Source organism: Leopardus geoffroyi, chromosome D1 (genome assembly GCF_018350155.1).
Source record: "Leopardus geoffroyi isolate Oge1 chromosome D1, O.geoffroyi_Oge1_pat1.0, whole genome shotgun sequence".
Classification (NCBI taxonomy): domain Eukaryota; kingdom Metazoa; phylum Chordata; class Mammalia; order Carnivora; family Felidae; genus Leopardus; species Leopardus geoffroyi.
This window is the reverse complement of record NC_059329.1, coordinates 27,613,735-27,639,127: the sequence shown is the minus strand read 5'-3', so window position 1 is coordinate 27,639,127 and position 25,393 is coordinate 27,613,735. Positions and strand designations below refer to the sequence as shown.

At 35.6% G+C, this 25,393-nt stretch overlaps 1 pseudogene; it reads right to left on the bottom strand.

The window, feature by feature from the left end:
• Positions 1 to 19,957: 19,957 nt before the first annotated feature.
• Positions 19,958 to 20,056, bottom strand: LOC123602774 (annotated as a pseudogene).
• Between the last annotated feature and the right edge of the window lie 5,337 nt (positions 20,057 to 25,393).

The following is a 25,393-nucleotide window of genomic DNA, read 5'->3' as shown; positions in this document are numbered from 1 at the left end:
TTAGATAAGATTTCAAGACCTCATAAGTATCCTGGCTTTGCCCTATACCCCAAGACCCTACAAGAACTCTGTCAACATAATGTTCTTTCTTACCACAGGAAGCAATAATATACTCAGCTCTGACTTATCAATGGGTCATTTTGTGCCAGTGTTTGACAATGAAGGGGAAGAACAAAAAGAGAGGTAAGAACTGGTTATTGAAAAATGACTGAGACTCGACCAACTATGGAAGACAGAGAATATTCCAAGAGGGGAAAACAGCCGAGCAAAGACAAGAAGGCTTACAATTATACCAATCCCAGGCCATTCTAGGGTTTAAACTGCATTGTGTCTGAGGGAACACATTAACCTGCTTCCGGTACAAAAGGACAGCATCTTATAAGCAACTCCTTCCCATGACTGAGGAGCTCTAGCCTGCAGGGGTCAAGGGCCTTTAGGAATAAAGAGTGGCTCCCAGACACCCAGAAGTAAACTGTTTCACCTCTGAGCTGTAGCTTGCTCACCTCCTAGGCTGTCTCCATCATACTGCCTGTCCACCTTTCTTCAATTTTCACTTCACTCCTTTCCAGGAGGTCATCCCAATTTCATGTGGACCAAATCCAAATCTGCTGCATGTACACATCATTTAGCCAGGCATTCTGTCTTCATGACTATCATCATCATCATCATCATCATCATCATCACTATTACCATCATCACCAAGTCTTCAGAATCTAAACTAGGAAAGCCAATCAGTAGAATGTATTTGAGTACTACACATTTAGCTTTCCATAACCAATGATTTATTACTTTTGCCAATATACACTCCTTCTCAGAGATCTTAATAAAGCCACGAACTGCCTCTGCAGACGAATGTTTTCTTCCCATAAGCCTCAGAGACCTCCACATGGAGAACAGATTTATAGATTGGACCCTGAGCCTGGGGTCTGGTTAATATGGTTCTCAGACCATAGTGGTCTGGCCTGTGCCTTCCCACAAAGGAAGCAGTTTGGGAGACTGGTCCAGGCTACATCCCTGATACTTGAAAAGAAAACATGATATGAATGTATGTACTTTTTATAGGCCACTTTTCCCTGTAACAATTTCCTTTTTGTTTCCCACAATCTGTACCTTCCTGGGAAAGGCAGCTGTACTATGCATAAGGGAAGATTTAATCTCCATAAGCCCAGAGAAGTCCAGTGCTGGTGGGTGGAAAGAATCAGATCTTTGTAGGCAGACAAACATGAGTCTAATCCTGGCCCTAACCCTGTGACCTCAGATGGGCTCCTTAAACTTTCTTTAGTTTACCAAATGTTAAAAGGGAAAAAAAATCCTAATACAATAAGGTTGCTGAAAGAGGAAAAGTTCCTGGCACAATACAGGTGCTTATTAAACTTTATTTTCTGCTCTTACCCTCAGCTTTCAGCCTTAAGGCCTGATTCCCATTCACTATGGTAATAAGAGACTTGACCTTTTAAAGAAAGAAATCCATGACTTAATACCCCCAGCAACTGTCTATGATAGGAGACTACAGACATTCATTCCATAACTTCCCCTTTTGCATTCACATGGATAACTGAATATTGCCACTGAACATGTAAAAGGTGTCTTCCAACCTCTCTGGAGGTGGAGATGGCTGAAAAAGTGAGGAGTGGTGGCTAAGTATTGCCTTCAAGTATAAAAAGTGTAAAACCTCCAAGCGTAAGCCAACCTGTCACTCTCTGTGTTGCCTATAAAGTTGTTATGGCCTGGAGCATGTAAGCCGAGTCCCCTTGGCAGGAATCCCAAAGGCTTTAGCATTCATGACTGCCCAGCATTTCCCAGAGTTCTTGCATGAGCTACAAAGATGTCCCTTAGCTTGCTGTCGAGTGAAAAATATATCATTCCTCTGTCTTTCTCCACTGTCATCTCTTCACATGCTCAGCTAATTTAGTCTGGAAGCACACTTCTCCAAGAAAAGTCATACTTAAACAGGGCTTACATGCTCCCACAGTTCTTTGCAACCTGCAGAAATTAGGTCTGATTTCAAAGCCAGGTGTTCAAAGAGAAGAGGAAGCTGGATCTGGGAGAATAGATGGAGCTGATTGCCTTGAAAGCTTTCTTGTTAATTTTAGTTTCAGTCTCTGTCCCCAGGTCTTTGGTGCCAACTGGAAAGAGCTCTTTCCATCCAGAGAAAGTGAATACAGTATTTCCCAAAAAACCCTGAACCATTGCCCATACCTCAGATCTCTAGGCTTTCCTAAGGTTATAGTCACCAAAGCTGGGTCTTAAAAGTGACTGCAAGAATACAAACTGCAATGATCAAAGGATGCTCTGGGTACCCCGGAGGCTTCACGCAGACCCACAGCGCCCTCTGCTGGGAACAGACCTGTCATAGCACCTGAGATGGTTCTGCAGCAATTTGCCCATTGCTTTCTGTGTTCACATATTCGATTCCTCTGCCTCTCAAGCCTTTTTCCCCACCGTTTCTGGGACCCAGCCAGGATTCTGGTGCTTTTCAGCTATTCTCTTATATCCCCCTCAAATGCCAAAATAACCACATTTTTACAAATAATGCATTTGTAAACGGTTATTTCAAAACATTCACATACTTTTGTGTTGAGTTGACCCAGGCTTTGAGTACATCATATCTTGGAAATTTTTTGGATTGCCAGAAGATGCAAAGAGTAAGAGGAAACTTTCAAGAAAAAAAAATATTATAAAGGAGGATTTATTCCAAAATATTGCTACAGATATGTCCATTCCATTTTTACCTGGGCTACTCTGCCTTAATATTTTCACAAATAATCTAAATGACGAGGGAAAGGTGATGTCAGGTATACAGAAAGAAACCTTCAAAGGTTGTGGTGCCTATTAAAGCAGTGTGCCCATTAAAAAACTATTTCATGGAAAGACAAAACTACCATCCATACCTATAGACAGATACAGCTTAAGTGCTAGAAGTACTAGAAGTAGAGAAATCATTGGAAAATATTGAGTTGTCCCAGTAAAAGAAGGCTAGATTGAGAGTCAGAAGACGAGATTTCTAGCTATCATTTTACACATCTTTGAGACTTGTTATTGTCTTCAGTAAGTATTTGAACACCTACTGTTTTCCAAACACATAATAGATCCTAGGACACAACAATGGAGAAGACAATTTGCCCTTTCAAAATTTGCAGTCTTCTAAGGGCAGAAATTTAATCAAACACTATAGCTTCCTGAGATCAGTGGCATGAAAGGATGAGTACAGGGTGATCTCAAAGAGCATAGCAAAGAAGTTTAACCCAGAGGATCAAGAAAACGGTTGCGAATGAATTTAAAGAATGATCTGAAGGAGTTGATATTTTTTCCAGTTTGATTTTTTTTATTGGGAAAAATATACATAACAAAACATTTATCATGTTAAACATTTTAAAGTTTATAATTCAGTAGTATTAAGTGCACTCACAATGTTGTGAAACCATCACCACTATCCATTTCCAGAACTTTTTCATCATCCCAAACAGAAACTCTGTACCCATTAAAAATTTGATTCCATTCCTCTCTCCGACCTCTGGTAATCACAGTTCTACTTTCTGTCTCTATCATTTTGACTACTCTAGATACCTCAGTATTAGTGGAATTATGTAATATTTTTCCTTTTGTGTCTGACTTATTTCACTTACTTTAATGTTTTTAAGGTTCTTCCTTGTAGCATCTTTCAGAATGTCGTTTATTTTTAATGTTGAGTAATATTCTATTATATGAATATATATTCATTGTGTGAATATGTCCATTTCATTTATCCATTCGTATTTGTTTATCCATTCATATATCCATTGTATATCCATTCGGATATTATACATTCATATATCTATTCATATATGTATATCCATTCATATACTGGCTTGTTTCTACCTTTGGCTATTGTGAATAATGTAATGAATATTGGTGTACAATTTATCTCTTTGAGCACTTGCTTTCAATCCTTTTGGGTATATAACTAGAAGTGGAATTACTGGATTATATGGTAATTCTGCTTAAATATTTTAAAGGAATTGTCATACTGTTTCCCACAGTGGCTGCACCATTTTACTGTAATGCAAAAGTGTTCTAATTTCTCCACATCCTCACTAACACTTATTATTTTCCTTTGATTTTTTGTGGTTTGCTTGCTTACTTTTGTTGTTGTTTTGATAATTGCAATCCTAATGAGCATAAAGTGGTATCTCATTGTGGTTTTGACTTTCATTTTCCTAATGACTAATGATTTTAAGCATTTTTTTTATGTTTATTTTTGAGAGAGAGAGACAGAGACAGAGCACAAGCAGGGAAGGGCAGAGAAGGAAACACATTGAATTAACTCCAATCACATAGGAAAACTCTGTTCCTATAAAGTTCTGTTCCCCCTTTTATGTTATTAATGTCACAGATTACATCTTTATACATTTTGTACACAATATTTTTATGCACTTTTCCTTTAAATACTGTAGAAGATGAAAAGTGGAGTTACAAACCAAATTATAATAATGCTGGCTTTTATATGTCTTTCTATTTACCTTTATGCATCTTATCCTTCTTTTTCAGAATAGTTTTAGCTATGATAATTCCTTTGTCTTTCCATACCAATTCTAGAATACTAATGTCTATATCTACAAAAATGCTTACTGAAGTTTTGATAGGAATTGCATTAAGCCTGTATATCAACTTGAGGAGAATTGACATCTTTACTATGTTGAGTCTTCCAATTCATGAACATAGAGTCTCTCCATTTGTTTAGATCTTCTTTGATTTTTTTCAGTATTGTGTAGCTTTCACATACAAGTCCTGCACATGTTTTGTTATATTTACACATAAGCATTTCATTTTTTGAGCAATTATGAATAGTGCCGTATTTTTTTTAATTCCAGTGTTCATTGTTCATATATCAAAATTACAATTGATTTTGTCCTTCTGGAAGTTCCTTTTTTTAAATATTCCATAAACTTACTTTCTATGGAAAAAAATTACATTATCTGTAAATGGAAACAGATTTATTTCTTCCTTCATGACCTTTATATCTTTTATTTCCTTTTTTTGTTTTATTGACCTGGCTACAATGTCTAGCACTGCGGTGAATAAGAGTAGTGGGAGAAGCCATCTTTAGCTTATTCCTATTCTTGGGAGAAAGCATTCAGTCTTTCACTATTATGTACGTATCAGCTGTAAGGCTTTTTGTAGATATTCTTTATCAAGTTAAGGAAAATTTCCTCTATTCCTATTTTTTGATAATTTTAATCAGAAATGTATATTAAAGTTTTTCAAATGATTTTTCTGTATCAATTAATATTGTTATGTGATTTTTCTTAAACTTGGTAATATGGTGGATTACATTGATTGATTTCAAATATTGAACCAGCTTGCATTTCCAGAATAAACCCAACCTAGACGTGGTAAATAATTTTTAAAATATATTTCTAAATTCTATTGTAAATATTTTATAAAATATTTTGTATCCACATTTATGACAGATAATTGGTCTGTAGGATTTTCGTTTTTAACTATTTTCTGGTTTTGTATCAGAGTAATACTAGTTACGTAACATAAATTTTTATTTTCTCCTCTTTTTTTTTTTTAGCGTTTATTCATTTTTTGATAGAGACAGAGCGTGAGTGGGGGAGGGGCAGAGAGAGAGGGAGACACAGAATCTGAAGCAGGCTCCAGGCTCTGAGCTGTCAGCACAGACCCTGACGCGGTGCTCCAACTCATGGACGGTAAGATCACGACCTGAGTCGAAGTCGGACACCCAACTGACTGAGCCACCCAGGCGCCCCTCCTCCTTTGTTTTCTAAGTGAGATTACATAAGTTTGATATTAATTTTTTCTTTAAATGTTTGTTAAAATTCTCTAGTGAAGTATTCTGAACCTGGAGATTTCTTTTGGGGGGAATTTTTAAATTATGAACTCAATTTACCTAACAGTTACGAGGCTACTTATATAATTTATTTCGTATTGGGTGAATTGTAATAATTTGTGGTTTTCCAGGAAATGGTTAATTTCCATAAAATCACATCTGTAAATATAGAGTTGTTTGTGTCATTCCCATATTTCTCTTTTGTTATCTGCAGAGTCTATCATGATATCCCTGTTTCATTCCTAATATTGATCAGTTGTCCCTCTTTTTTTTTCTTTACCAGTTTTGCTAGGGGGTTGGCACACTTTTTATTAAGTTTTGTTTTTTATTTTAATTCCAGTATAGTTAACATACAGTGTTACATTAGCTTCAGGTGTATAATATAGTTGTTCAGAAATTGTGTCCGTTACTCAATGCTCCGTTACAAGTGCACTTCTTAATCCCCATCACCTATTGCACCCATTCCCGACACCGATCTCCCCATCCAGCTCTTTGTTTCATTGATTTTTCCATTGTTTTTCCCATTTTCAATTTCCTACTTATCGCTTCTTATTATTGCTTCCTTCCTTCCACTTGCTTTGGGTTCATGTTCTTCTTTTTCTACATTTTAAAGGTGGGAGCATATAGAATTGATTTGATACTTTTTTTCATGTCTAATGTATGAACTTAGTGCCACAAATTTCTCTTCCACCAATGCTTTAGTTGTTTCCCACAAACTTTGATTTGTTGTATTTTCATGTTTATTCAGTCCAATGTCTACTTTGATTTCTCTTGAGGCTTTAGATTTGACCCATAGATTAGTTAATTGTGCTGTGGGTTTCCAAGCGTTTGGAGATTTTTCTGTTATCTTTCTGGTTTTGATTTCTAGTTTTATTTGCTTGTAGTCAGAGAACACACTCTGTATGATTTTAACATTTTGAAACTTGTCTAAGTTTGTTTTATGACCCAGGATATTGTCTACCTTGGTATGAGTTCCATGGACACTTGATAAAAATACTTAAGATACTTATATGCTCCTTTTGTGTAGAGTGTTTTATAAATGTCGATTAGATCCTCTTTGTTGATGGTGGATTTGTGTTCTTCTGTATTGTTTTTTATTTTCTTTCTAATTATTCTATCAATTGTTGGGAGAGGGGTTAAAGTTCCAACTGTAACTGGATTGATCTATTTCTTGTTTTAATTATACCAGTTTTGCTTCACATATTTTACTGCTTTGTTGTCTGGTACATGCACACTTGGCATCACCCCTCTTGTCCTTATATGATGTCCCTCTTTGTCTCTGTTAATTTTCTGCATTGTAATGTCTACTGTATCTGATATTGATATATCCACTCCTGTTTTCCTTTGACTAGTGTTTGCATAATTTTATGTATTCTCATCTTGTTATTTTTAACCTACATAGAAAATGTGAGTTTTTTGTACTGAATAGATCATTGGATCATGTTTTTTTTTTTAGCTCACTCTTCCAATTTCTGTCTTTTAATTTGTGTATTTAGAAATTTTAATAGTTTAATGTAATTATTGATATGTTAGTGCTTACATGTAATGTTGTAATTTTGTTGTGTGTTTGCTTGGTAGAAAATGCTGGTTGACAATTCTGAAACACATTGTGCCACTTCTTTCTGTGCTACATAGCTTCTAATGAAAAATCCACTGTCATTTGAAGCAGTTTTTCCCCTATAGCTAAAGTATCATTTTTCTCTGACTGCTTTCAAGATTTTCTCCTGTGACTTTAGTTTTCTAATTATAATGTTCTTGACATAGATTTTTTTTTTTTTTGGTTTATCTTGTTTTGGATTCACTCAGCTTCTCAAATTGGTAAATTTATGTCTCTTGCCAAGTATTCAGCCATTATTTCTTTGAGTACCTTTTTAATCCTGCCCTCTTTATTCTTTCTGGAAATTCAATGATATGAAACTTAGATTTTTTTTGTCATATCTCCAAATGTCCCTGAGTGTTCTGTTTATTTATTTCCAATCTATTTCTTGCTGTTGTTCAGACTGGGTGATTTCATTATTCTCTCACCAAGTTAACTGATTCTATCCTTTGTCTCTTCTATTATGCTGTTGAGTCCATCCATTGCAGTTTTTATTTTGGCTATTATATTTTTCATTTCCAAAATTCCCATTGGTCCTTTATATTTTCTATTCCTTTGCTGTGCCTATTTTTTCTGAAGTTCTCTATATGTTCATTTGTTTCATGTATGTTCATAATTCCTCACTGAAGCATTTATAGCATAACTGCCTTAAAATTTTTGTCAGATAATTCTAATGTGTCTGTTGTTTTTGTGTTGCCATATATTGATTACTTTTTTTGTGTACTTTGAGTTCTTCCTGGTTCTTGGTATGACAAATGATTTTTTAATTTATTTATTTATTTTAAGAGATAGGGACCATGCACATGCACATGCACACACACAAGTGGGGAAGGGGCAGAGAGACAGGGAGAGAGAGAGAATTTCAAGTAGGCTCCACACTCTCAGTGCAGAACCCAACACGGGATTTGAACCCACAAACTGTGAGATCATGACCGGAGCTGAAACCAAGAGTCAGTTGCTTAACCGACTAAGCCACCCAGGTGCCCCCCCCCTTTTTTTTTTTAAGAAAAACGATTTCTTTAATGAAATTTGGACATACTTGCATTATGTTATAAAAGTGGATCTTAGTTAAACTTTCCATTTTATCTGTTTTTCTCTGATACTTCTCCAATAAGAGAAAGGATATGTGCCACCTTGTCACAGCCAGTTAGAGGTAGGCATCCAGGTTATCCAGTTGGCCTTCATTAGTACTTGAGATAGAAAGGCTTTCCATTACTGCTGGGCAGGGGTGGTAGTTTGCACTCTTTATGCAGTAGTCATTGATAATTATAATGGTAGTAACCTCATTGCCAGTAAGTGGTAATGAAAGTCTTGACTCTCTACTGGGCTTCCATGATGCCATGCCAGTGAGAAGGGGAGGGGTATCACATTACTGCCCAGTGGGTGTAGAAATCCAGGCTCCTCACATAATCTCCACTGACATCATGATGAGGATGCCTTGTTACTAGCCAGTAAGTATGGAAGTCTCCTCACCCTAATTGATGTTTCCCAACATAATCTTAGTGGGGTTATTGAAGTGTCTTATTAGTCTTCCAAGGATGGAAGTTTATGCTCTTCAATTGGCCTTTACTTGTAAGGATGGGAGTAGGCCACAGCTTCTTCTGTAGTGTTTGGCTGCAGTAAAAGTTATTATATAAAAGTTTTAGATCTTGCTAGACTCCTCTGTCCTGATCTTTTATTTACCCTGTCCCTATTTCCTTTTCTGCATTACTGGTTTCTTCAGCAACAAGCCTTGGATATAGAAGACAAAGGGAAATCTAGGGAATCCACCAGCATACCATTTCTCAGGCCCCAAGTACCTAAGCAAGTCAGCATCTTTGTCTTCACTCTTCAGAGTCTTATGTATGTTTTATGTACATTATTTTAGGATTTTAGTTATATTTAATGAAAGTAATCAGGAAAAGTATGAAGCTATTTTAAAATGTTTGAAACAAAGTGTAACAAGAATGGGATTGTTGTGTAAAGTTTCAGGAATCTCAGATAAGGCAATAAAAAATTAATTGGTATTTGTTGGGTGTTTCTAAAGTGTCAGTTTTCTGTGCTCTCAAGATTTGCATTAAATAATAGGCAATGTTTTGTTTTCCTTTTAAGGAGGTATGGCTTAATATGGGAGACTAAGAGGACAAAAATGTCATCATTTCACCTTTGGCTCAATGAAACTACAGTTACCCACTTACTCAGGGATCATATATTGTTATAAGTTATAACAAGTGACCAGCAGTGGAGAATTAACTTGATACCAAGACTTCTTACAGAAATCCTGTTATCTCTTTACCCCTAAGTCTTCCTCCAATTGGCATTCCTCCTGTCCTAGGATTGGAAAGGGATAGAGCCAACTCTCCTTTCTCATTAACTGCTGAATGGGAAAATCATTCCTAGGGACAGAATAATATAGGAAAGAGAGTTACCTACATCTAAATTACATCCCTAGGTACCAATCTTCTTCACCACGTGAGCATTGTCTTCTTGGCAATGTTGTGCTTAGAGAATGAGGTAAGGTAAGAGGGGAGGATTTGTGAGGAACAGATAGAATTGTGTTATTATGCAGAAAACAGGAATCTAGAAATTGACTTAAGGGATCCAGAAAATGTAGTCAAGTCAATTTGGCAAAAAAACAAAACAAAACGAAAGTCAGTGGCTCGCATCGATACAACCAACCTATTCTCCACCAAATTTCCACCCCTACTGTCACCTAGATTAATAGAATGAGGTTTCTCTTCACAAATAACCCTCCAACTTATTGTCACTTCCAAAGCTTTTCTTTTCTTAGAGACTACACTTAGTGTTGTTCATTCTAACTGTATTCCCCCTTTAAAAAGTGCTTAAGATCAAAGAAAAATAGAACAATAAATACCAAACAAAAGGCAAGGTAAAAACCATACTTAGAAAAAATATATAACATTTAGTGCCTTTATTATTGAAAAAAATTAAAAATGAAAGGAACTTAGTAGTTCTTTTAAATTAGGAAAATACAACAAAACTGTAGAAGAGAAAGCAGAGATTTAATAAAGGGCAGAAATTTATAAAATTTAAACATTTAATTTCATAATGTGATATACTCCACATGACAAACTTGAAAATACTGGATAATATATATAAATGTTTTATGTGTTTGACTGAGCTGGCATGAAATAAATATTTGAAAGATGAACAGAGCAATGAACAAGCTTGATATGATACACATATAGAGAATAACGTTAGGAGGTGAAACACACCTGACATGTCATTCATGTGGTGGGAATGTCATCGGAGTAACACTTTTGACTTCTCTCTAATTCTAATTCAACACACTCTTCTCTAAGGGATTAATCTGACTGTTCAGTTTAGAAAGAAAAAAAGTATATAACATACAAATTCTAGACCCTTCCTCTTCAATTTCTCTTAAAACCAAGCTTCCAACAGGGACCATATCGTCTGTTTTGCTACTCTATGCCATAATTTGATCATTATAGCCACCACCATTATCAGAGAGGTGTGTGTGACCAGCATTCCCTATGACCATATGGGTAATTCTGTCTAAATCTGAGGTTTAGTGTTAAAACACTTACTTTCCCATGAATATCAGCCATATCCTCTAACATTAGCTTGATCATTATAGAAGCGATAGTTTAGATTCCATCTGTCAACTTTTTATTTTACGTTTTGATTGCTACCAGAACTCTTATGGAGAAGACAGGTGTATTATTGTTGGCTGACCTCTGAAGTCCAACAATAACTTGAAGAGGCACATTGTATTTAAATTCACATGGGACACTTATGAAAATGCATAACATACTAGGCACTAAAGCAAGTCTCAAAAAACTTCAAGGAATTGGTAACATACACAATACATTTTTCTCTGATTAAAAAGTCGCTTAGGGGCGCCTGGGTGGCGCAGTCGGTTAAGCGTCCGACTTCAGCCAGGTCACGATCTCGCGGTCCGTGAGTTCGAGCCCCGCGTCGGGCTCTGGGCTGATGGCTCAGAGCCTGGAGCCTGTTTCCGATTCTGTGTCTCCCTCTCTCTCTGCCCCTCCCCCGTTCATGCTCTGTCTCTCTCTGTCCCAAAAATAAATAAACGTTGAAAAACAAAACAAACAAAAAAAAAAGTCGCTTAATGGAAATCAATAAATAAAGGGAAGTAATTTTTTTTAAATAATTTTTAGGGACACCTGGGTGGTTCAGTCAGTTAAGCGTCCAACCCTTGATTTTGGCTCAGGTCATGATCTCTCAGTTTGTGAGATTGAAACCCACGTCTGGCTCTGCACTGACAGCAGGGAACCTGCTTGAGATTCTGTCTGTCTCTCTCTCTCTCCTCCCTCTGTCTCTCCCCCACTCATGTGCACACCACATGCATGCACTCCCTCTCAAAATAAATAAACTTACAAAAACTAATTTTGTAAATTACAAAATAAAACATTCTTAAATAACTAAAAGATCAGAGGGGATTAAAACGGAAGCTGGAAAATATTTTAGATTAAAGGATAACAATAATACTTCATATCAAACCTTATGGGATACAGTTAAAGTGGCACTTACAATAAATTTCTGACCGTAAATCTTTATATAAGAAAAGAACAAAGGACAACAAGATGAAACAAGCACTAAGAAGTTATGGAGCACCTGGGTGGCTCAGTCAGTTGAGCGTCAGACTTCAGCTCAGGTCATGATCTCACAGCTCCTGAGTTTGAGCCCGGCGTCGGGCTCTGTGCTGACAGCTCAGAGTCTGGAGCCTGCTTAGGATTCTGTGTCTCCCTCTCTCTCTGCCCCTAACCCATTCACATTCTGTCTCTGTCTCTCTCAAAAATAAATAAACATTAAAAAAAATTAAAAAAAGAAATAAGCACTAAGAAGTTTAAAAAAGAACATCAGAATAAATATGAAACAAGTCGAAGTAAAGACAGTAACTTGAAAGCAAACATCAATGAAATAGAAAAAAAGATTATGAAGAATTGCTAAAGCTGAATCCATTATAAAAAAAATAGTGGCTTTCCTCAAAAACTTAAAAATTGAACTACCACTTGATCCAACAATCCCACTCTTGGATATATATCCAAAAGAATTGAAGTTAGTATCTTGAAGGGATATCTGCACATCCATGCACACTGCAGCATTATTCACACTAGCCAAGGTATGGAAGCCACATAAGTGCCTGTCAATGGATGAATGGATAGTGAAGATGTGTTATATATGTATTCAGCAATGAGAAAAAAAGGAAATCCTGCCCCTTATGGCAACATGGATAAACTTTGAAGCTTTTATGCTGAGATATTCACACAGAGAATGACAAATATAGTACATCACTTATAGGTTGAATCTTTAAAAAACCTGAACTTGTAAAAACAAAGTAGAATGGTGGTTAGGAGAGACTGGAGGGTAAGGGAATTGGGAGAGATATTTAAGGGTACAAACTTACAACTAGTAGATAAGCTCTGGAAATCTAATGAACAACATAGTGATTATATTTCACAACACTATATTATAAGCTGCAAAGTTGCTAAGAAACTAGATTCTAACTGTCCTGAACATAAAAAATAAATGATAAATATGTGTCACAATAAAGGTGTTAGGTAACATTACTGTAATCATATTACAATATATAAATATACTAAGCCAACATGCTGTAGACCTTAAACTTACACGATGTTATATGTCAATTATACCTCAATTTTTTAATTAAGATAATTAATATAAGCAAAGCCAAAAAGACACCTAGGAAAAAACCAATAAAATTCAGACATTTGTAACAAGATGACAAGAGAGAGAGAGCACCACAAGCACTACCAACAACAAAATAAAATGTCTGAAATATTAAGTATCGTTAGCTAAGGTTTTTTCTAAAACCTGACAGGGTTGGTACAAAAAAGACAAACCATAAGCAAATATTAATAATTGGTCATGATTTAAAATCCTTAAGCAGATATTAGCAAACCAAATCAAGTATTGTTAATAGCAATATAGTAATGGCCACTCATAGAAAGTGAAAGACAAAACCAGGAGGAAATTAAGAGGATTAGACTTTTGAAAGAAGGAAAGTGCAGTTGGAGAGATTCAAGTTTATATGGTATGTCACTCAGTTTCTCCAAAGAAATAGTACCTATGGGAGATATATCATCTATCTATCTATATCTATCTATCTATCTATATCTATCTATCTATCTATATATATATATTCATATATACAAATATACACATTTGTGTATAAATCCTTGCATAAATATATAAATATAAATGTGTGTGTGTGTGTGTGTGTGTGCGTGTGTGTGTGTGTAGAGAGAGAGAAAGACAGAGGCAGATGTATTTCCACTGGCTCACATGATCGTGGAGCCTGGCAAATCTGAAATCTGGATATCCACATGCAGAAGAATGAAACTGTACCCTTAGCTTATACCACTCACAAAAATCACCCCAAATGGATGAAGGACTTGAACTTAAGACCTGAAACTGTAAAACTCCTAGAAGAAACATAGGGGAAAGACTTGTTGGCATTGATATCAGCAATGATTTTTTTAGATTTTACACCAAAAACAATGAAACAAAAGCAAAATTAAATAATCGGGAGTACATCAAACTAAAAAGATTATCCACAGCAAAGGAAAACATCAACAAAATAAAAAGCCTACTTATGGAATTGGAAAAAAATGTTTGCAAGCCATGTATCTAATAGGGGGTTAATACTCAAAATATACAAGGAACTCATACAACTGAATACCAACAACAACAACGACAACAACCTAAATAAATAAATAAATAACTTAATTTAAAAAATGGACAAACTACCTGAACATACATTTTTTCGAAGAGAACACATAAATAACCAACAAATATAGGAAAAGGTGCTCAATATCACTCATCATCAAGAAAATGCAAATTAAAACCACAATGAGATACCACCTCATACTTGTTAGGATATTTATTATCAAAAAGACAAAAGATAGCAAATGCTAGCAAGGATATACAGAACAGTGAGTCTTTTTACTCTATTGGTGGGAATGCAAACTGGTGCAACCACTATAGAAAACAGTCTGGAGGTTCCTCAAGAAATTAGAAAGAGGAACTACCACATGATCCAGCAATGTCACTTCTGGATATATATCCAAAGGAAACAAAATCTTTATCTTGAAGACATATATGTATTCTAATGTTCACTTCAGCATTATTTATAATAGCAAAGGTATGGAAACAATCTAAGTATCTATTGGCAGATAGATAAAAATATAACACACACACACACACACACACACACACACACACACACATACTGGAAAGTTCTTCAGCCTTTAAAAAAGGAGATCCTGCCATTTGTGACAACATGGATGAAACCAGAAGGAAATTGTGCTAAATGAAATGAGGCACAAAGAAAGACAAATACTGCATAGTGTCACGTATATGTGAAAACTTTAAAAAAAACACATTGAGCTAATACAAACATAAAGTAGAACAGTGGTTGTCAGGGACTAGGGGAGTGATAGAAATAGAGAGAGGTTGGTAAAAGGTACAAACGTTGACTTATAAGGTGAATAAGGTCTGAGGATCAAATGAGTAACATGGTTGCTATAGCTGATAAATATTACACAATTGAAATTTTCTGAGAGAGTAGCACTAAAAGTAATCTCGCTCCCTCTTTAAAAAACAAAGGTAAATATGTGAGGTGTTAATTAGCTTGATGGTATGGGAAGCCTTTCACAATGTGTACATATAAGAAATCATCACACTGTACAGCTTAAATATACTACAACTTCTGTCAATTATACTTCAAAACATGGAAAAAGGCAGTGGCAATGCACAGCACAACACAAATGGAAGTAAAAAGTATGACAAAAATATAGCACAAATGACTGGGTGGAAAGTAAGAATATTTAAGAATCTTAATCTATAAAGTGCTATAATATTATTTTAAGGTAGACTGTGAAAAGGTAAAGATATATATTATAAACTATACAACAATCACTTAAAATATAAAACACAAAGAGGTTTTTGTCATCTGATATGTTAAAAAAGAGGTAAAATGAAATTTTAAAAATGTTCAATCCAAAAGGTGGTAGAATAAGAGAGGGGAGGATAGGAAATGAGTGAATAACACATGGGATAAACAGAATACAAACAAGTTGGATGATTTAACCTTGACTCTACAAATACTTAGATCAAACATTAAGAGTGTAAACCATGGGTCAGCAAACTATGCTAAATATGGCTCATTGTGATTTTTTATTAATAAAATTTTATTGGAACACAGCCTTGCCCATTCATTTATGTGTGGTCTATGCAGCTTTCATGCTTTAATAGCAGAGTTTAGCAATTTCAACAGAGACAGTATGATCCAAAAGCCTAAAATATTACCATCTGGCCATTTCAGAAATGGTTTGTACACCCTTAGTCTATAAACTACAATTTAAAGTCAGAGATTCTCAAATTGGACTTAAGAAAAATAGCTAAACGTGGGGTGCCTGGGTGGCTCAGTTAGTTAAGCATCCAACTTCAGCTGGGGTCATGATCTCTCAGTTCATGGGTTCAAGCCCCATGTCGGGCTCTGTGCTGACAGTTCGGAGCCTGGAGCCTGCTTCGGATTCTGTGTCTCCCTCTCTGCCTTTCCCCCACTCACACTCCATCTCTCTCTCTGTCTCTCAAAAATAAATAAACTTTAAAAAAAATTTAAAAATAAAAATAGCTAAATGTGATCTGCAAGAAACGCACCTTAAATACAAAGGCATTGGTAAATTAGAAGTGGAAGACAGAAACAGTGATGCCAATAAACATTAACTATATGCAAGCTGGAATGGCTAAGATAATATCAGACAAGGAGACTTCATAAAAAATATTATCACCAGAGATAAAAAAAGGAACATTTCCTAAGGATAAAATTGTCAATTCATTAAAAAATAACAAATGTAAATGTGTATGCATCTGACAGATGCAAAATATATGAAGCAAAAACATACCAGGACTGAAGTGAGAAATGGACAAATCTACAATTATAATGGGAGATTTCAACACTCCTCAATCAGTAATTGATAGACAAGATAGATAGAAAATTAGCAAACATAAATACTTGAACTGTACTGTCAACAAATTTGACATACTTGATATTAATGAATATTTTACCCCCAAACAGCAGAATACATATTCAAGTGTTGGCAGAACATTCACCAGTATGAGATCCAATCTTCATAGTTATCAATGGCAGAGATCTATAGTTCCAAAGGATCTTTGGAGTTTACAGCCCCCAAGACTGATTTCTTTTTCTTTTTCTAGAATTTATAGTTTCCGTTGTATAACACGAGAGGAAACCAAAAGCCTAACTGGTGGTCTGTTGTACCCACTATCATTTGTCTAAAAGTGACTCTTCCCCTTGACTTTTATAAGGTTCATAACATAAGCATATAAGACATACTAATTATACACTCAGCACTGAGATCAATAAAACTGGTACACAACAGTGGTCCAAACAGCCCACCACATGGTCACAGCACCTTCTGTAGTAAGCAGAAAACAAAACAGTATCTCTTTCTCTCTCTTCTCTTAACTGAGTAATCATGATATGGTCACTTGACCTCCTTGTCTGTCTATGTGGAACAAGTAAGACCTACAGTTTAGCCTGCTCACCAGAAAGTTCAGGGATGCTTAAGGTCCATGGTAGTCTGCCTGTCCCAATGCATAGTAATAAAATAGGTAGGCATTGATATCAAAACAGATGGACAAATAGGTCAATGAAACAAAACAGTGGACTCAGAGAAAAACCATGTATAGGTTAGAATTTAATATATGACAAATATGGAAATAAAGCACCACAAATCAGAAGTGGAAGAATAGGTTATTTTGTATATGATGCTAAGAAGGAAAATTAGATCCCTAAATAACATAATGCATAAAAGTAGAATCCAGACATATTAATGAAAGATAAAATAGAAAATCAATAAAATAAAATGTCAGAATATATATTTGTAATTTAAATGTGGGGAAGAATTGTCTTTAAAATACTTGAGAAGCACAAACCCTCAGGCTAAATACTTATATCAAAATTAAATATTTTTGTTTAGGAAGAGTAGTGTGTATAGAGTTCATAGAGAAGTGATAGACTTTAAGAAAAAAACTTGCAATATTCAAAACTGACAATGTAAAAATGTACAAGGAATTCCTTTAAGTCCACAAAAGATAGATAACCTAAGAGAAAAAAAAAGTGGGCACACATATGAATAGGCAATTAAAATGAAATACACCCCCAAAGCAATAAGCAAATCAAAAGATATTCAAGCTCAGTAATAATCATAGAAGTAAATGAAAACAATCATGAAATATCATCTTATCCCTTTAATTTGCTTAAAATGTAAAACTAGGCAATACCACCTATTGGTTGTATGTAAGAATAAAGGAACTCACTGCACTCCCAGTGGGAGAAGAATTGGGGAACACTTCAAAGCTGTCTCTCAGCATTTTGTCAAATCACATCTACACACCCTCTATGACCCAGGAGTTACACTCCTAGGTATGTAGCCTAAAGAAATTCTCCCATTGATCCACAAATGACATACATAAAACTGCCCATTGTTACCTTGCTTATTGTGATACAGATTCAGAGCAATCTGGGTGCCCATCCCTGACTGGAGAGTAGACATATTAAATTTGGTCGATACACATGCAGTCTTATGCAACATTTACAAAAAATGGGCTAGATGTTCACAGAGTGCTATGGCTGGTACTCCAGTGCTAAGTAAAAGAAATAAAATGACATCTGTGATTTACCATGATTTCCAAAAATTAATAACACAGGGACACACAAAAAAGCATATTTTGTAAGACTACATAGAATCAAAGAATACATATAAAATGTATTACAATGTTTGCCAATGTTGAATGAGGAGAATGAAAATTTAAAATGGGGACAAATAGGAATGGAGATAGTGGTCAAGAGGGGGAGAGTAAATAGGTATTAGTAAATTAGTAAATTAGTTCTTTCTCTCTTGAAATAGTTCAAAATGACCTCAAATGGTGGTAACAACATAAGGTAAAGCACAAAGGCAGGAATGCATAAGTCTGTGAAAACAAACAGAAATAACCCAATCTGAATAGAACAGAGTGTTTCAATAGGGGTAACTGAAGAGAAGTTTGGAAAGATATGTTGGTAGGCTGAAATTGGATGATTTTTATTTATTTTGATCTAAAAACTAAGATATAAACTTTACTAATATTTCATATATGGATTGACCCTGGGACTCTAGCTCATAATTAAAGACATTTGGGTTCCATATGGAAGAAAAATTCTGAAAACAGCCAAATTTTCTGTCATTTCTCCTAAAATCTTTCCTAAATGTCTTCTGTTTCAGTGTAGCTAACATCTATGGGCACTTCCTATGGCTCTGTGATGTCATTTCCTTTTGTAGCTATTAGTTCCCTGCAGTGTTTGTACTTTACTCAACCCAGGCTGTCTGATAACAGATGTGATTTCCAGCTGTGTCTATATACCAACCACAGCGGGTTCATTAATAACAATTATTAAGTACTTTATGTTATAAATCGAGCCTGTGGCAATAGAGAAAACATCCAGTCATTTGTTTTATGGCCTCTTGTCAGAGCTAACTATAAATTCCCATTATCTCAACATTATCAGCACTACAAAATGAATCTAAGCATGAGTCATAAATAAAACTACCAAACAGCTCAATCATTCTGCAAAGAACAGAGCATAAATTAACAGTTGACGATGTAATGTTATATATGAACTTAAGTAATAGCTCAGGCCTTCTTGTCAGCTAATTATGTAAATTATTATTTTTAAGACTTAGATTTGTATTTGCATGGCCGGTGCATTCATTTATTCATACAATTAGAGTTCAATAAATATGTAGTCCATACATCGCCCTCCCATAACCCAAGAGTTCCTGCTAATGATATATGAAGTACAGTGAAAGTGAAGAGAGAGAAGTTTCAACTGAGAGAATGTCTCTTAGGACTAGAGAGAGCAGGGGGAAAAAATCACATTTTCCCTGAATATTACATTTCACAGGATAAATCATTAAACTTAAGAAAATTAATAGACACAGAGCCATGAACTATATGCATTATTATTTCCTACATGGAAGTCCGTATGGATTTTCAATCATAAAAATATTCATTTAGTTATCTCTCTGTATTGGGTCCAAGTCATCTTCAATGATGAAGACAGAACAGAACAATAAACTGAACACATGAATTTAATTTTTTAAGAGAGAAATAGCTAGTAACATGTGAAAAATGTTGAAACTCACTAATAACCAAGACATGCAAATTAAAATTATGAGGTATTATTTTTCATGTTTTAAAGGCTAATTCCCAGTAGGAGGGAGAAGGCAGTAAAAAAGGAAATTAAATCAATTACTAAAAGACATACAAAGCGGTTCAAATCTGAAAGGCCATTTGTCAGTGTCTACCAAGCGCTCTAAAAGTGTCCATCACTTTTTTTTTAAATTCAGGTATAATTGACATGCAACATTACACTAGTTTCAGGTATATAATATAATGAGTTGATACTTGTATGTATTGCGAAATGATCACAACGATGAGTCTAGTTAACATGTAAAAATATGGAATGCTTCGTGAATTTGTGTGTCATCCTGGCACAGGGGCCATGCTGATCTTCTCTGTATATGTGCTACCAAAGTGAGCACAAGTGTTCGTTACTTTTGATCAGAAATTCTAACTCTGGAAAATGTATCAGTTACATATTTAGTACATGAGTGTTACTGATACCGAACTTATAATGGCAGATTAAAAAGAAATATCAAACGATAAGGTTCATTAGAAGAATGGGAAAATAGCTCAAGTAAAGTCTAAAGAAAAAGCTAAAGAGTTCATGGTACACCCATGTAATGGACTACTGTGTTCTATCCAAAAGTATTTTGATATTATTTAATAGGAAAGTGTTCACAGAACACTTTCATATGTCATAAAATGTTATGTATAGTATAATTTTAATTATTAATCATACTATGAAGTTTTTATACACATATATACATGCACCAATATACAAGGCTAGAAGAAATACCCTAAAATATTAAGTTTTTTTTTCACATGATAGAACTGTGAATACTTTTTATAATGTAAATTTTCTATATTTTCTGAAGTCTCTCTCAGTGAGAGAAATAATATACAACAAATCTGGTGAGTAAGAATTTCAACTCATATTTTTTCAGGACTTCCACAACCTGTAACCAATAGGCTCATCCAATCTTGCCTTTCACAAAGTTCAACATAAAACTGGCCAACTCCATTTTCTCACTACCTCCAAATCATGCTCTGCCTTCCAACCAACCTCTGTTCAAGCTACATTTCATGTGTACACTCAAGGTAACAAAAGTAGCTGAGCAATATTAAAGTTGAAATCTTAATGAACTCAATCTCTGTCTAGGATCACATAGAAACAGGAATACCCCAACGGTCAAAAGTAATCACATACCCCCCAAAATACTTTCCTTACATCTTTTAAAGAAACTTGAAATGAGATCCAGTTCATTATCCACAGCCAAACTGCTCAAAGTCCATTGTGCAGCCTCCATATTTCCCTCAGACCTTCCTTTCTGCCATGCCCACACAAGTGTTCTCACCTTCTTCTAACCTATGACCCAGTTGTCTTCTTTGGCTATATCCTCTCTTTTTCATGTCACATCTCTTGTCTCTGACCAGTCTCCAGATTGGCAAAGGTAGAACTATGAGAGGGAAAGCTGCAGTTTCCACATCTGCACTGTCCTACCAATATCATAGATGTAAGGTTTTAAATATCTTAAAACTGTACAGCATTGTACATGTTGTGACTATTGTAACCTCATTTCTTATTTGCACAATAGGTATTACTAATATATAACTAATACTCTGTAAGCACTATTTTATCCATAATATCCACAACTATGGAAGTATTTACACTTCATTATTCCCTGTCTTCCTTCCTGAACCAAATCCATCATTAACTCTATTTTACCTTCAAATTATATCTGAAGTCATCCACAGCTCTTTGTGTCCATCAGCACCCATCTAACCCAAGTATCTATGATCTCTGAAGTAACTTCCGACTTATACTCCCATCCACTCTTGCCTCCTCCACACTACTATGCATACAAGAGCCAAACATTTTTCTGAAAAGTTAATCAAAAGTAATCAATTCCAAGAGTCACAATGTCCAATGGTTTCTTTAACAGACATGATAGGCCCAGTTATTTGAGTAGAACATAGATGATGAAGTTCATACATAATGACATAAGACCACAAAAGAATAACTAGAACGCATAAAAGGGATGTTTACTTTGCCATAGAACTCTGTAAGTCTGTGTAGCCAGGAGAGAGAGAAGTATGCTGACAAATTACTTATTCAACTTTACAAAACATATTTGAACACATTTACATTGTTTTTCCCACAGATGACTACACTAGTAAAGTTTATAAACCAAGCACACACTCTGTATGAACTAAGTACCTTAACAGCTTCTTATTGTAATTAGGATAAAATCTTTGAACCTTACCATTGACCTACAAGTCTATGCTTCTTATCTCTCCAGCCAATATCTCCAGGCTTATTATGCTTATACTGACTTTATTTCTTTACTATTTCAGCTCTTTCCCACATTTGTGGGATTCCATTCCATTTGCCCTATTCCACCTGAATAGTTTCCACAGGGGTTCAACCATTTTGAAGCATGTATGCCAAACTGATGTTAAGGTTTGACAGGAATGTATTTGCATGCAGAGCTGACGAACTTCCTGAGACAATACTAATAATGGGATAGGAAACATCCAGCTACTGAAATGATCTCAATCTATTAGCACTGTTCATTGAAATACAAAAGTGATTCTGAAGATGCCATGGGTCTCTTGCCAGCATTTATTTCATTCCAATCCCACGGACTGGGAGATTTGTGATTTAAAGATTGTTGTGTAAAATCAGTAATTGCTTTTTCTCTTCTGGGAAACTGGTCCTCTATATAAAGAAAAATAAGTGGGATGCCTACTGTTAGTTACTATTTCCCCCTTCTTTGCTGATTGAGCTTTGATTTTATTTTAGGTGTCACTGTGTCAGGTTAAATGCTGGCTTCTGCCTAAAAGCTTACAGTGTCCATTGACAGGCATATTTATGGCTAATGACACATATGCAAGACATTCCTAGGAAAGATTATGGTTTCTGGGAAAAAAGAATGGATGTACTTGGTAAGGCACATCCCTTTCCCATATTTTCCTACCTTGGATGTGGATATGATCTCTAAATCTCTAGCAGCCATCTGCTAACCACAAATGAAAAACATTAAGCAAAGGTCAAGAGATCCACAGAGAAGCTGGCCTGACACCTTTAACCTACCAAACCAACTCTATCAGATATTTATTTCCAATTCTACATGACCCTTTCTCATTGATTTATGGGAGAATAAAATATGTTTGCTAAGTCTGGATAGCTCCTGTGTTTTGGTGTCCAAGGGCCTACTTCTGGTTATGTGACCTCATGTTCCAACAAAGCTAGAAATCCCTTAAAGCTCCAAAACCAAGTCGTAGTTTGTAATCTGGCAAAAGAGAGTATCTATTTCCTGATTATGTTTCATGTTAAGTATAAAATGGTAATTGAGACATTTTTCTGAAACACTTGTTTTCAAAGAAGCAAAAATTACAGGGAAGAGTGCCCAGCTGAGAACAAAGTTACTGAATTCTGGAAGCTGAGATATTAGCAGAAGCACATAAATGAAGGAAGTTTTAGTTTACCCTTCTAGGCCCATGACAGACCAACTGGTTGAATATAATCAGTAATGTTATCAACATCCTAAATGACATAAAAAATAGGGTATCTCTAGTGGACATTTATCAAACTCTTTATTCTAGAAAAAAAGAAATGTTTTATTTTTCAAGTGTCCATGGAACAGTCATACAGATTGGTTCTGAGTCCTAGATAATAAGAGGGCTCTGAATAAAAGGTGATTGTACAGTTTCACCAAAAACTCTATAGTTGTTTGTCCCAAAATGGCAGCCACTGGATGCAGGTGGATATTCAAATTCAAATGAATTAAAATTAAGTTAAATTTAATTTGAATTCCTCAGTCATACTAGCCACATATGGCTATTGGATAACACAAATATAGAAAAAATTTCATCACTGCAGAAAGTTCTCTTGAACAGTGTTGCTTTAGGTACTGAGACACAGCTATACACCTAGGACATTCCTCAGTATATAACATATATAACTGATTGGATTGCCCCTGGAAAATAAGCTCCATGAGGGAAGAGATTTTTATCAAAGTTACACACTGCTTGGGAATGCAAGCTGGTGCAGCCACTCTCGAAAACAGTATGGAGGTTCTTCAAAAAAACTAAAACTAGAACTACCCTACAACCCAGCAATTGCACTACTAGGCATTTATCCATGGGATACAGGTGTGTTGTTTTGAAGGGACATATGCACCTCCATGTTTATAGCAGCACTATCAACAATAGCCAAAGTATGGAAAGAGCCCAAATGTCCATCGATGGATGAATGGATAAAGAAGATGTGGTATATATATACAATGGAGTATTACTCAGCAATCAAAAAGAATGAAATCTTGCCATTTGCAACTACGTCAATGGAACTGGAGGGTATTATGCTAAATGAAATTAGTCAGTCAGAGAAAGACAAAAATCCTATGACTTCACTCATATGAGGACTTTAAGAGACAAAACAGATGAACATAAGGGAAGGGAAACAAAAATAATATAAAAACAGGGAGGGGGACAAAACAGAAGAGATTCATAAATATGGAAAACAAACTGAGGGTTACTGGAGGGGTTGTGGGAGGGGGGATGGGCTAAATGGGTAAGGGACACTGAGGAGTCTACTCTTGAAATCATTGTTACACTATATGATAACTAATTTGGATGTAAATTTTAAAAAATTAAAAAATTAAATTAAAAAAAAAAACAAAGTTACACACTGCTCTATCTCTAATGCCAAGACAGGAGCTTATACATACCTGGTGGTCAACAAATAATTGTTTGGAGAATTCAGAGTTCTCAGTTCAGCTGGGTATAATATGAAATATATTTTATTCTCAAAATTTCTTGTACTTTCCTGGCCTTGGACACTCAATCTGCCTAGAGAACACATCTCATTTTATTTTCATTATATTCCTATTTAAGCTTTAGTCTAGTCTAATGACTTCCATATTCTCATTAAAATGGAAAAGCTCAGTCTTTTCCCTCCTCTAGAGTTCTTCCCTACTGTATTTCTCTTCTTTGTGTCTTCTTTACTATTCACATGGAATACTTCAGTTCTGACACTTCTGGTCACCAAATATGTGGAAGTTTGTCTCCTACAACAAGAAATTCTCTGTGACACCAGCAATTCAAGTCAGTTCTGACATTATCTACCTGGAGATGCTGTCAGATGCCACTGGTTAAATCCCACCAGATTGTCCTTGCCCCCCCCCCCACATACTTCAGATGCCCGCCACACACCTATATTTCTGACCAATTGGCTATAGACTGGAGTATCCAAACACTTCCTCCTTGAGTTTGATTAATTTGCTAGAGTGGCTCACAGAACTCAGAGAGATGCTTATTTATGACGACCAGTTCATTAAAGGATATGATTAAGAATACAGAGGAACAACCAGATGAAAAGATACCAAAGGTGAGGCCTGGGAGGGTCCCAAGTATGGGAGTTTCTGTTTCTTTGGAGATAGAGCTCATCACCCTCCAGTAAATGGATGTGATCACAACCTGGAAGCTCCCTGAATGCCATATTTTTGGGATTCTATGGAGGCTTCATCATGTAGTCATAGCCAATTATTAACTCCATTTCTATCCCCTGTACCTCTCTGGAGTGAGAGTGGGGCAGAGCTGAAAGTTCCAAGCTTCTAATCATGGCTTGGACTTTCTGGTGACCAGCCCCATCCAGGCAATATCCAACACCCATTCAGAGTCAACTCATTAGAACATGAGATGTTCCTAGTGCTATTATCACTCAGGAATTCATAAGGGCTTTTAGGATAACTGTGTCAGGAATA